Source organism: Engystomops pustulosus, chromosome 4 (assembly GCF_040894005.1).
Source record: "Engystomops pustulosus chromosome 4, aEngPut4.maternal, whole genome shotgun sequence".
Taxonomy (NCBI): domain Eukaryota; kingdom Metazoa; phylum Chordata; class Amphibia; order Anura; family Leptodactylidae; genus Engystomops; species Engystomops pustulosus.
In genome coordinates this window covers 204268118-204280168 of record NC_092414.1, presented here as the reverse complement: position 1 = coordinate 204280168, position 12051 = coordinate 204268118, and the positions used below count along the sequence as shown (strand labels likewise).

At 42.8% G+C, this 12051-nt stretch overlaps 5 non-coding genes across 5 annotated transcripts; all 5 read left to right on the top strand.

The window, feature by feature from the left end:
• Positions 1-4121: 4121 nt before the first annotated feature.
• Positions 4122-4194, top strand: TRNAK-UUU (transfer RNA lysine (anticodon UUU)). The gene has a single exon. It is a non-coding gene; the product is annotated as a tRNA-Lys (tRNA).
• A 3684-nt stretch (positions 4195-7878) lies between these two features.
• TRNAK-UUU (transfer RNA lysine (anticodon UUU)) lies at positions 7879-7951 on the top strand. Its single transcript has one exon. It is a non-coding gene; the product is annotated as a tRNA-Lys (tRNA).
• Positions 7952-8906: 955 nt separating this feature from the next.
• TRNAK-UUU (transfer RNA lysine (anticodon UUU)) lies at positions 8907-8979 on the top strand. Its single transcript has one exon. It is a non-coding gene; the product is annotated as a tRNA-Lys (tRNA).
• Positions 8980-9794: 815 nt separating this feature from the next.
• Positions 9795-9867, top strand: TRNAK-UUU (transfer RNA lysine (anticodon UUU)). Its single transcript has one exon. It is a non-coding gene; the product is annotated as a tRNA-Lys (tRNA).
• Positions 9868-10758: 891 nt separating this feature from the next.
• Positions 10759-10831, top strand: TRNAK-UUU (transfer RNA lysine (anticodon UUU)). Its single transcript has one exon. It is a non-coding gene; the product is annotated as a tRNA-Lys (tRNA).
• The last annotated feature ends 1220 nt before the right edge of the window (positions 10832-12051 follow it).

Here is a 12051-nt window from a genome sequence, read left to right as displayed (position 1 = left end):
AGGGGGGCTGCCCCTCTGGTCCATTATGTACGCCCAAAGTCTGAGCAACACTCCCTTCTGTCCCAGGTGCCCCTGGAAGGAGGAAACCCCTCTGCACCTGTTTTTGGAGTGCCCCTTTGCTCAGAGCCTGCTGGACACCCTGGTACACCAATTCGCAGACTCTGTGCTCAGGAGCTCCATGACGCACCACGCAGTACTTTATGGGCTGATTCAGGGCACTCATGCCATAGAGGATATCCAGGATGCCTGGCTCCTTATTAATTGCTTTAAAGACACCATCTGGTACGCCTGGAGACTCCTCACTTGGCGCAAGACAACCTTAACCCTAGAATGCATACCTGGGGGCTCGCAGGCCCGCTCTGTTAGTTGTTTTCTTTTTACTACAAGATTACTTTAGTTAGAATTCTGAAACTCTAGTTATTCCTCAGTTATATAGTTGTTAGTCATTTGCAATTGTTCATATATTTTTATTTTACAGGCATTTCGGTATAATAACTGTTTTTTGTGAATACCCCATATTTACATACCTGGGGCCTTTTAGGCCCATACTAGGTTTAGATGGGATCCTAAGTTTTTTTGTCTTTTCTGTTGCTGGGGAAAACTTTGACTTAGGCAGCATTCACACTGCCGTTGCCCGCCGTACCGTACCGTAGCAGGGCAACGGCAGATTGCGGAGGGAAGAGGTGAGCGCAACTCACCCCCGCCCCTCTCCATAGGGATACATGGCGCACGGTGCCGTATTACGGGAAACGATAGGACATGTCCTATCTTTTTCCCGGGTATGGAGTGGTACAGTGCCGCACGCTCCCGTAGCGCGCCATGCGCCCATTGCCATCTGTGGGGGATGTATATCGGCCGTATATACGTCCCCCATGCGGTCGTGTAAATGTAGCCTTAGTGTTTATGACTCCGCTGTTGCTGCGCAGAGTGTGGATTGTGCCTGACTACATGGTCATGTGATCTTGGGAAGGAGGCTACCTCATGATGTCATGCGTCTCTGACATCATCATAGTTCCTGAACAGGAAGGAGGAAGGAGTCAGCTTTCTTGTTTCTTGAAAAAGAAACTCTGAGCTCCAAAAATCCAAAGATTTCCACTTCACCTAAAAGAAAGTGGTGACCTGCTGAAGGTGAGCGGAGGGGGCTGTACAGACACTAACAAAGAGTCTACAACCCCTATTGTAATAATTTATTTTCATTATAGTTCACTGACTTCTGCGGTTACAATGGCACAGTCTACATCCAGGGGTTTGACTGACCAAGAAATCAAAGCAATCATTTTTGATAGTGATGAAGATAGTGCTTTGTCTGATGAAGAGTACATGCCACCAGCTAATGTCTCTACCTCATCATTGAGTGATTCTTCAGATGATGAAGAAGAAATGGATCCAGCAGAACGTACAACCAGAACATCCAAAACAAATGGTTTTTGGTACAGTACTCCTAGGGTTCTTGGATGCACCCCATCACATAATATTGTAAGAGTTGCTCAAGGAACTGTAGGAATTCAACAATTCTTGTCCAAAAGAGTGATTTTCTGTCCAGAGCCAAGAGATAAAAAAAGAAAGCGATGTTACATTTGTCCAGCAACGAAGGACAGGAAATCGGAGCGTGTCTGTACTACTTGTGGACAAAATACCTGCAAGGATCATTCTTCCGAACAGATAACATGTGACAGATTTTGCGGTCATTAGTAAATTCGAAAAGGAAACTTTGAAAAGGGATATTCCTGCAGCATGTTTACTGCAACTTTTATATAAAAAAAAACTTTTAGACAAAAAAACATTATACAGAGTTATATCAAATGAGTATATTGGCCGTTTTAAGCCCGTTCAGTTACTTTGGGGTTTTTTTTGCACAAAATGTTTTGAATGATTCACATCTTAGGATGCATTCTCACTAGCGCTGGTGTCTGCCAGGAGGTGATCCATAATGGATATGATCTCTTGGTAACTCCAGGTAAGGCTGCCGGAATGCCCGGATTCTACCAGCCTTAGCTGGGGACACCAGGAGGTCAGATCCAGTACAGATCCCCTCCCGGCAGACACCAGCGCTAGTAGGAATGCATCCTTGCATTTGCATTTTTCAAATAAACTTTGAAAAGTATTTTTATTTGAGTTATTCCATGTTATTTGCACACGGGCCTAAAAGGCCCCAGGTATGTAATAGTGTAGATTTTTATGGTCATGCATTCTAGGGTTAAAAACATTGTATTGCTACGGACCGGTCCTCAGTGACTTGCTGGATTGTGCAGCAGCAGGAAGACAGTGAGACACAGAAGATGAGGAGCTCTATGGTGGGAGCCCTCCCCTCTCTATGTCTTTGCTGCAGGGCAGCAGTGAGAGCAGGTCCGTCTACACCCGATTTGATGGACCCCCTGATGTGTGCTGGCTCGCCACCCCCGAAGCTCAACACCTTCCTCGGGAAGAACCGCCGCAGCAGCAGCAGCGCCGTCCGGCTCTCACCGATAAACATCCAGTTTGCACTTGTTTTGGACTTTTTGCAGGTGATTGTGGGTAATGCAAATTAAGCAAACCAGGAAGTGGACTTTTGGCAGGTTCCCCTCACTATTTCTCCCCCTTGTATGTCTCTATTTCAATAAAGCTTCGGGCCAGTGTCCCCCCCACCTTCTCCCCTTTCTTTCCACCCTTTCCCAAATTTACACTAGGTCGTCGCCATAATTGAAATGCCGTGTGTGTTTAGTTAGGTTCAATGACCGAGCGCCATACCTCAGAAAGATATACTGTCAGTATTTACTGTTGTAAGTTTGTCTGACTACACTCTGTGCCGTGATGGCTTGAAATACAGTCAACATTGGCAAATTTTTGGAAGTCTCTTAGGAGACTGGTAAGTATATATAGAAAAGATGAGCTGCAGGAGAATGTGAGTACAGCTTGTTTGGGAGGTACAGTTACTAAAATTGGAACAATACAGGAATTAGTTTTGACATTAAACAGCGCCCCCACTGACCATGGGTAGAGTGTGGTATTGCAGTGTAGCTACATGCACTTCTATACAGCTACAATCCTGGCACATACCATGGTCGGGAGTTTATAGAAGAAAGCGGTCATTGCACTTCATCCCAGACAACCCGATTATAGAAAGTAACTTAGTTATCGCACTCTCCTCCCCCCTATTGTCACATGATCCAGCGGAGGCCGAGTAATAGGAATACACAGAACACAGTACCGGGCCCATTGTCCTTCATGCTAAAGGGAAGGTCCAGATTTTTACCCAAGTTAGGGTGATGTCACACATGGCGTTTTTAGGCCGTTTTTGGTTTAGTTAGTGCGTTTTCAGATTGTAAAAAACGCATGCGTTAAAAACGCATCCGTTTTTAAAAAACAAATTCGGAAAAAAAAGCTAATTCGGAAAACCGGACAAAAACAGATGCATTTTCAAAAACGGCCTAAAAACGCCATGTTTGACACCACCCTTACAGTAGGGGCACAGTGGGCCCCTTTGCAGTGAGCTCACATGGCAGCATTCAAAAACTAAAACAGTCTCCTGCTCCCTAAAATATTCCCTAGTTTATCATCCCAAACAGCCCCCACATGGTTATTTTATATAAGACCCCATCACCCCCTATGGATTCATTAGATACAGCCCCCTCTCCCCCATGGATTCCTTATGTATAACCTTATGTGGTCCCCCCCAGCAGCTCCGGGCCCCGGCACTTGCCCAGGTATGCCCAATGCTGGCGCCGGTCTTACCCGAAGACGAGGATATCACAACTAGGATATAATGAGCGGAAGTCGTCAGAATAGAGCAAGTTTTAGCAGACTACTTTCCGTCCGACCAGCCCCCCTTCGTAGGACAAGTCATAAAACGCTGTAAAAGCCTTGATAAATGTAGCACAAGACATTTTAGTCCAATTTATTGGCACAAATTCCACCAGAAGTCTGACCGGAGCGGAGTCATACATTGTATTGTATCACTACACACAGAGGAGCGGCTACTGCACATATCCAGCCGTCACCCAGTGGTCGTATCCTGCCAGAAATGGTTGTGTCACAGAGTCCATACAGAGTCCCCTCAGAGGAGAAGGTTCTGATGCTGCACATATTCAGCCGTCAGATGGTGGGTGGAGCCAGAAATCATTGTGTACAGTATGTGTACGGAAGCCCGGATAGCTCAGTCGGTAGAGCATCAGACTTTTAATCTGAGGGTCCAGGGTTCAAGTCCCTGTTCGGGCGGAAAATTTTAATTTAAAAAAATCACGTTAAAAACATGTAAAAATGTATAACTTCACTGTGAGATTTCAGTAATCCCTGATATAAAGGCTCCAGGCAGTTGTCTGCCTCCTCACAGGTTACATTTTCTACAAGTAGTATACGGGAAGGACTAAGATTAGAGCGCCCTCTAGTGTTCTGCTCTCTGATTAATGAGTGTGGTCAGAAATGTCCCTAATTGTGGGGGAACTCTGCGTGCCAGTAATATCTTTGAGACCACGATGTTTGTGCCCCTTTTGCAGTTTGGGGGCTCTATTTTTGGCACTATTATTTCTGGGTGGGGGCAGTAATTGTAGGGTGGTCCTAGTTTTTTCCGGATTATCCGGTATTAATACTGAGCTCCATGTGGATAAGAGGTCATTGTTTTGTGTTGTTGTCAGTGTTCGGCTCCTTGTAGCCCCCGAATAATATAATCTCAGATGTGACGTGTAAACCGCTTCGATAAGTTCTTGAATTGGGACAAAACAAATACATTTTAAAAGCTAAAATTAAATGTTATACATTATATAGAAATTTTTTTTTTAAAATGTCCTTTAGAATTTTGCATTAATATATTTAAAAGACGAAGATTAATATCATCTCTTTTTTCAATATTAATGCAAAATTCTAAAGGCCTTTTTAAAAATGTTTAACATGTAATTTTTCAAAAATTATTATTTTTTGGGGACTATAAAATGCACATTACTTTAAAACAGGCCCCAGGTTTAGACAACAAAAATACTGGAAAATATATTTGACAGCAAGTGAAACTTTCCTGTTGGTCACACGCAACCCTGCTACACACACACAAACACAGCTCTGCTACATACACAAACACAGCTCTGCTACATACACAAACACAGCTCTGCTACATACACAAACACAACCCTGCTACACACACAAACACAGCTCTGCTACATACACAAACACAGCTCTGCTACATACACAAACACAGCTCTGCTACATACACAAACACAACCCTGCTACACACACAAACACAGCACTGCTACATACACAAACACAGCTCTGCTACATACACAAACACAGCTCTGCTACATACACAAACACAGCTCTGCTACGTACACAAACACAGCCCTGCTACATACAAACACAGCACTGCTGTATACACAAATTCAGCTCTGCTACATACACAAACACAGCTCTGCTACATACACACACAGCTCTGCTACATACACAAGCACAGCTCTGCTACATACACAAACACAGCTCTGCTACATACACAAACACAACTTTGTTACATACAAACACAGCTCTACTACATACACAAACACAGCTCTGCTACATACATAAACACAGCTTTGTTACATACAGACTCAGCTCTGCTACATACACAAACACAGCACTGCTTCATACACAAACACAGCACTACTATATACACAAATTCAGCTCTGCTACATACACAAACACAACTCTGCTACATACACACACAGCTCTGCTACATACACACATAGCTCTGCTACATACACAAACACAGCTCTGCTACATACACACACAGCTCTGCTACATACACACATCGCTCTGCTACATACACAAACACACCCCGGTAACATACACAAACACAGCTCTGCTACATACACAAACACAGCGCTGCTACATACACAAACACAGCCCTGCTACATACACAAACACAGCTCTGCTACATACACAAACACAGCTCTGTTACATACAAACACAGCACTGCTATATACACAAATTCAGCCCTGCTACATACACAAACACAGCTCTGCTACATACACACACACAGCACTGCTTCATACACAAACACAGCTCTGTTACATACAAACACAGCACTACTATATACACAAATTCAGCTCTACTACATACACAAACACAGCACTACTACATACACAAACACAGCTCTGCTACATACACACACAGCCTGCTACATACACAAACACAGCTCTGCTACATACACACACAGCTCTGCTACATACACACATAGCTCTGCTACATACACACATAGCTCTGCTACATACACAAACACAGCTCTGCTACACACAAACACAGCTCTGCTACACACAAACACAGCTCTGCTACATACACAAACACAGCTCTGCTACATACACATACACAGCTCTGTTACATACAAACACAGCTCTGCTACATACACAAACACAGCTCTGCTACATACACAAACACAACCCTGCTACATACACAAACACAGCACTGCTACATACACATACACAGCTCTGTTACATACAAACACAGCACTGCTATATACACAAATTCTACATACAATTCTACTACATACACATACACAGCTCTGCTACACACAAACACAACACTACTACATACACAAACAGAGCTCTGTTACATACAAACAGCTCTGCTACATACACAAACACAGCTCTGTTACATACACAAACACAGCCCTGCTACATACACAAACACAGCTCTGCTACATACACAAGCACAGTCCTGCTACATACACAAACACAGCTCTGTTACATACAAACACAGCTCTGCTACATACACAAACACAACTTTGTTACATACATACAAAGTTAAAGCTACATACACAAACACAGCTCTGTTACATACACAAACACAGTCCTGCTACATACACAAGCACAGTCCTGCTACATACACAAACACAGCTCTGTTACATACACAAACACAGTCCTGCTACATACACAAGCACAGTCCTGCTACATACACAAACACAGCTCTGTTACATACACAAACACAGTCCTGCTACATACACAAGCACAGTCCTGCTACATACACAAACACAGCTCTGTTACATACAGACTTTTAATCTGAGGGTCCAGGGTTCAAGTCCCTGTTTGGGCGGAAAAATGTAATAAATTTAAACTAAATAAAATGAATAATAAAAAAATGTTTGTGCCATAAAAAACTGCACATGAAGAGAAATCAGAGATATTATTAAAATAAAGCCTGAAAGAGACGTCTTCCCTCTCCAGAGCGCTGGGGGCAGGATCAGAGTGGCCTGTACTTACCCCGAGCCTCTGACTATCAGGGGTCTATGATCAGGGAGGAATCCCCCCCTAGTGTGAGATGCATTGTCTACATATAATCCAGGGGTTTCTTAATTTCCCAGAAATCTATAACCAAAAACATAAAAATTTTTTAACCCATTAACGACATTGTCCTTTTTTTTAAGTTTTTGTGTTTCCATATTTCAGTCCCCACCTACTAAAATCCAGAGCACAGAGCTGTACGAGGGCTTGTTTTCTGTGTAACAAACTCTACTTCACAGTGACGCTGATTATTATTCCATACCGTGTACTGGGAAGCAGGAAAAAAATTCCAAAGGTGGTAAAATTGCTGAAAAAACCCCACTTTTTTATGGTTTCACTGTCTCCATTATCTTTTATACTAAATATTTATAGGTTTTATTACTTTTTGTGGGACAATACGTTTTATTATTGGACCTGCCAGCACCGATTATGGGTGTTACAAGTGGATATTTGAGCTCTATGCAGAAGTCACTCGGTTAGATAACATGAGGACCTGGAGCCCTTGGAGAAGCCTGGAGCCCTTTGAGAAGCCTGGAGCCTTGTGAGAAGCCCTTCTTGTAGACTTTCTATGTACAAAAAGATTGAGGAGAGATAAGTTCATACCTGTGTTTAGGCTTCCATTTTGAAAAGACACATTTTTTGTGTGTAGGATCTGTACTCCAGCAGAGCCCGGATAGCTCAGTCGGTAGAGCATCAGACTTTTAATCTGAGGGTCCAGGGTTCAAGTCCCTGTTCGGGCGATGGAATTCTTTTGTCATATTTTTACTTTGGTAGATTTGTCATTTATTATTTGTGTATTTGTGATTTATTATTATAATCTTTTTGTTTTTACAGACCCTCCCTACAATATATAGATTTCGCACCAGCAACTAGACATGCCTAGTTGCTAGGAGCCTAATGCCACCTGATTGGCTGCTCTGAGTCCTATCAAGCAACATGTCCGGGTTAGGCGGAGCAGCCGAATTGTGGGTGCCGCACCTATAGTTTGGGTGCGATTATCTCTATTAGACATCACTATTAGACGTCACTGTGAACCATTTACCTTCTGGCCACACCCCATTTGTGGAGACCACACCCCTTTTTAGTGGTCACGCCTCCTTCATCGAACAAGTCAAAAAATAGTCTAAAAGTCTTGATAAATGTAGCACCCGGCTTTTATGACTATTTTTTGGGCACAAAGGGCTAGTTTTGTCGGGAACTACAATTAAAAAATATACAGTTTCGACTTACATACAAATTCAACTTAAGAACAAACCTCCGGACCCTATCTTGTACATAACCCGGGGACTGCCAGTACTGTGCTCTGTAGAAGAGCTCAGTGCTTGTGTCTTAGTCTACGCCACCTTGGGGCTGGAGTGTTTTTGTGCCTTAATCAAAAAGTGGCTACTACTGAATAATTAGTAGGTAGTAAAACATCTGGATTGCCAGGATAAATGGGGAAATCGTGGTTATTTTTGATGCTAGTTTGGTGTTTAGTTGCAAAACTGGCGCAAAGTTCCTACAAAATAATGAAATGTCGCTAAAATAACAAAAATAACAAGTGATACATCCGGCCCAAAGTCTGTCCAAAATGGATTCGTAAATTCCCCCCCATTGTATCACAACCCCCAGAGGAGAAGGTTCTGATGCTGCACATATTCAGCCGTCAGACGGTGGGTGGAGCCAGAAATCATTGTGTACAGTATGTGTATGGTAGCCCGGATAGCTCAGTCGGTAGAGCATCAGACTTTTAATCTGAGGGTCCAGGGTTCAAGTCCCTGTTCGGGCGGAAAATTTTAATAAATTTAAACTAAATAAAATTAATAAAAAAAAATGTTTGTGCCATAAAAAACTGCACATAAAGAGAAATCAGAGATATTATTAAAATGAAAACTGAAAGAGACGTCTTCCTTCTCCAGAGCGCTGGGGGCAGGATCGGAGCGGCCTGTACTTACCCCAAGCCTCTGACTATCAGGGGTCTATGATCAGGGAGGAATCCCCCCTAGTGTGAGATGCATCGTCTACATATAATCCAGGGGTTTCTTAATTTCCCAGAAATCTATAACCAAAAACATAAAAAAAATTTAACCCATTAACGACATGGCCCTTTTTTTTTAGTTTTTGTGTTTCCATATTTCAGTCCCCACCTTCCAAAACCCAGAGCACAGAGCTGTACGAGGGCTTGTTTTCTGTGTAACAAACTCTATTTCACTGTGACACTGATTATTATTCCATACCGTGTACTGGGAAGCAGGAAAAAGATTCCAAAGGTGGTAAATTGCTGAAAAAAAAACACTTTTTTGCTATTTTCGGGTGATTCGGTTTTTATGTTTTCACTGTCTCAATTATCTTTTATACTAAATATATATTTAGGTTTTATTACTTTTTGTGGGACAATACGTTTTATTATTGGACCTGCCAGCACCGATCATGGGTGTTACAAGTGGACCTGGAGGCCTTGGAGAAGCCTGGAGCCCTTCGAGAAGCCCTCCTAGTAGACTTTCTATGTACAAAAAGATTGAGGAGAGATAAGTTCATACCTGTGTTTGGGCTTCCATTTAGAAAAGGCAAATTTTTTGTGTATAGGATCTCCACTCCAGCAGAGCCCGGATAGCTCAGTCGGTAGAGCATCAGACTTTTAATCTGAGGGTCCAGGGTTCAAGTCCCTGTTCGGGCGATGGAATTTTTTTTGTCATATTTTTACTTTGGTAGATTTGTCATTTATTATTTGTGTATTTGTGACTAATTATTATAATCTTATTGTTTTTACAGACCCTCCCTACAATATATAGATTTCGCACCAGCATAATACACTAGACATGCCTAGTTGGTAGGAGCCTAATGCCACCTGATTGGCTGCTCTGAGTCCTATCAAGCAACATGTACGAGTTAGGCGGAGCAGCCGAAACGTGGGTGCCGCACATATAGTTTGGGTGCGATTATCTCTATTAGACATCACTAGTCTTGTCACTGTGAACCAATTACCTGCTGGTCACACCCCCTTTTGTGGAGACCACACCCCTTTTCAGTGACCACGCCTCCTTCATCGAACAAGTCAAAAAATAGTCTAAAAGTCTTGAAAAATGTAGCACCCGGCTTTTATGACTATTTTTTGGGCACAAAGGGCTAGTTTTGTCTGGAACTACAATTATAAAATATACAGTTTCGTCTTACATACAAATTCAACTTAAGAACAAACCTCCGGACCCTATCTTGTACGTAACCCAGGGACTGCCAGTACTGTGCTCTGTAAAAGAGCTCAGTGCTTGTGTCTTAGTCTGCGCCACCTTGGGACTGGAGTGTTTTTGTGCCTAAATCAAAAAGTTGCTACTACTGAATAATTAGTAGGTAGTAAAACATCTGGATTGGTAGGATAAATGGGGCGCAAAGTTCCTACAAAAAAATGATAACAAGTGATACATCTGGCCCAAAGTCTGTCCAAAATGGATTCGTAAATTCCCCCCCATCGTATCACAACCCCCAGAGGAGAAGGTTCTGATGCTGCACATATTCAGCCGTCAGACGGTGGGTGGAGCCAGAAACCATTGAGTACAGTGTGTGAATGGAAGCCCGGATAGCTCAGTCGGTAGAGCATCAGACTTTTAATCTGAGGGTCCAGGGTTCAAGTCCCTGTTCGGGCGGAAAATTTTAATAAATTTAAACTAAATAAAATGAATAATAAAAAATGTTTGTGCCATAAAAAACTGCACATGAAGAGAAATCAGAGATATTATTAAAAAAAAGCCTGAAAGAGACGTCTTCTCTCTCCAGAGCGCTGGGGGCAGGAGCGGAACGGCCTGTACTTACCCCGAGCCTCTGACTATCAGGGGTCTATGATCAGGGAGGAATCCCCCCTAGTGTGAGATGCATCGTCTACATATAATGGAGGATTTTCTTACTTTACCTGAAATCTATAACTAAAAACATAAAAAAAATTAACCCATTAACGACATGGGCCTTTTTTTTTTAGTTTTTGTGTTTCCATTTTTCACTCCCCATCGTTAAAATCTATAATTTTTTTACTTTTCTGTGTACAGAGCTGTGTGAGGGCTTGTTTTTTTCCATAACAAATTGTCCTTCTCGGTGGCGATGTGTACTACAGGCAGTCCCCGGGTTACGTACACGATAGGTTCCATAGGTTTGTTCTTAAGTTGAATTTGTATGTAAGTCGAAACTGTATATTTTATAATGGTAGATTCAGACAAAATGTTTTTTTGCCCCAGTGACAATTGGAGTTTCAAAATCTTTTGCTGTAATTGGACCAAGGATTATCAATAAAGCTTCATTACAGACACCTTACAGCTGATCAGTGCAGTCTGGGACTATAGTAACATCCCGAGAGGTCACCAGAGGTCACAGTGGGAAGAGGGGTCCGTCTTTAACTAGGAGCCCTCTGTAAGTCGGGTGTTCTTAAAGAGGACCTGTCGCACAATTTATCAGCACTAGGAGCTGCTTACTAAAGGTGACAGGTCCTCTTTAAGTAGGGGACCGCCTGTACAATGCCACCTTCCTGTGCCACCCTGCTTTCTTGTTGACCCCTCATACTGTAAGGTCCTACCCTGTGTAAGTCCAAGGACCTACCTCCGATATCTGGGTCTGTCCTGCAGGATCTGACATGGTTGGGGGTTATGCTTATTCTCTCTCACCAAAAAGTGTAAAAAATGTCACGACGATTCCTAAAGTAGATGATAAACCTACCTAAGACAGAAGCCCCTGCTTGGGTCGGTGAGCATTGGCTTGGTCCACCCTCTGGTCCCAGGTGGGTAATCCATCTGATCATGGCCTCCTGCCTGTTGGGTCACATCTTGGCCAGGATCTCGTAGTCCATGTGCAGAAGGTATATATTCCCTCTATAGTGTAT